The 1,622-nt window shown below is 50.9% G+C and overlaps 1 pseudogene across 1 annotated transcript; it reads right to left on the bottom strand.

Moving 5' to 3' along the window:
* Positions 1 to 467: 467 nt before the first annotated feature.
* LOC309452263 (olfactory receptor 14J1-like) lies at positions 468 to 1,375 on the bottom strand (annotated as a pseudogene). The gene has a single exon. The product of its transcript is annotated as an olfactory receptor 14J1-like (transcript).
* Positions 1,376 to 1,622: the final 247 nt, after the last annotated feature.

Genomic DNA, 1,622 nt, shown 5'->3' with positions numbered 1-1,622 from the left:
CTCACAGGACTGACACACAGCAGGACGGTGACCAAGCTGCCAGAGCACTCAGGCCTTGCACCAACACAAGGGATGAGAAGGAGAGTGTGGAGTGGAACCAGAACAGCTCTGGAAGAACAAGCGCTGGTGCTCCCTGGCAGTGCTGCCGGGATGGACTCTTTTACCCTTCACCCATCACAGAAACTGTCCCTGCAACTCCAAAAGGCCTTGCAGGAAGGATATAGTGAAAATCAAGTCACTACAGGACCCTTTACTTTGTTTAAATACACACAGATCATGGCTCCTCATTTACACAACCAGGGGTTATAAAAGAAAAGCAGACAGTGGTTTAGAAAGGGGATGACAACATCATCAGAATAAAAAATGCCAACAACAACAGCAAATACTGATGACAAGCTGGACCTCTAACAAGTTACATTACAACTTCTATGTAGAAGCAGATGAGCAGTTTCTTGCTTCAGAAAACACTAAGATATGAGTTTCCACAGAGCATCCTTGAGCTCCTGGTTTCTCATGCTGTAGATAAGGGGGTTCACTGCTGGAGGCACCACAGAGTACAGAACAGACACCAGCAGGTCCAAGGATGGGGAGGATATAGAGGGGGGCTTCAGGTGGGCAAACATGGCAGTGCTGACAAATAGGGAGACCACGGCCAAGTGAGGGAGGCAGGTGGAAAAGGCTTTGTGCCGTCCCTGCTCAGAGGGGATCCTCAGCACGGCCCTCAAGATCTGCACATAGGACACCACAATGAACACAAAACACCCAAATCCTAAACAGACACTAACCACAATAAGCCCAAGTTCCCTGAGGTAGGAGTGTGAGCAGGAGAGCTTGAGGATCTGGGGGATTTCACAGAAGAACTGCCCCAGGGCATTGCCCTTGCACAGGGGCAGTGAAAATGTATTGGCCGTGTGCAGCAGAGAATAGAGAAACCCAGTGGCCCAGGCAGCTGCTGCCATGTGGACACAAGCTCTGCTGCCCAGGAGGGTCCCGTAGTGCAGGGGTTTGCAGATGGCAACATAGCGGTCGTACGACATGATGGTGAGAATTCTGCTGAAGCTAAAAAGACAAACAGAAAGATCTGTGCAGCACATCCTGCATAGGAAATGACCCTGGTATCCCACAGAGAGTTGGCCATGGACTTGGGGAGAATGTTGGAGATACAGCCCAAGTCGAGGAGGGCGAGGTTGAGCAGGAAGAAGTACATGGGGGTGTGCAGGTGCTGGTCCCACGCTATGGTGGTGATGATGAGGCCGTTGCCCAGGAGGGCAGCCAGGTAGATGCCCAGGAAGAGCCAGAAGTGCAAGAGCTGCATCTCCCGTGTGTCTGTGAATGCCAGGAGGAGGAACTGGGTGATGGAGCTGCTGTTGGGCATTTGCTGCCTGTGGGCATGAGGACCTGTGCAAGGAGGAAAGGACAGTGACAAGTTAGGGGAGACTTCTCTGAGGAAAATAAACATGCTGTTTCTCATGGAAAAGCCCGTCCCTGGTGGATGGATGTTTCAGCTCATTCTCTCTTTCTACCAGCTGAGAAAAACAGTTCATCACAGTTTAAAATGCAGCTTGGGCATCTAGTTTCCATGAGCACACAAATCTGGGTCAAGACTTCCTGTGTTGGTGTCA

The sequence above is a fragment of the Streptopelia decaocto genome (assembly GCF_964273445.1).
Source record: "Streptopelia decaocto genome assembly, contig: HAP1_SCAFFOLD_59, whole genome shotgun sequence".
NCBI classification, from domain to species: domain Eukaryota; kingdom Metazoa; phylum Chordata; class Aves; order Columbiformes; family Columbidae; genus Streptopelia; species Streptopelia decaocto.
Note: the sequence above shows the minus strand (reverse complement) of the source record. Positions and strands in the feature narration are given on the sequence as shown.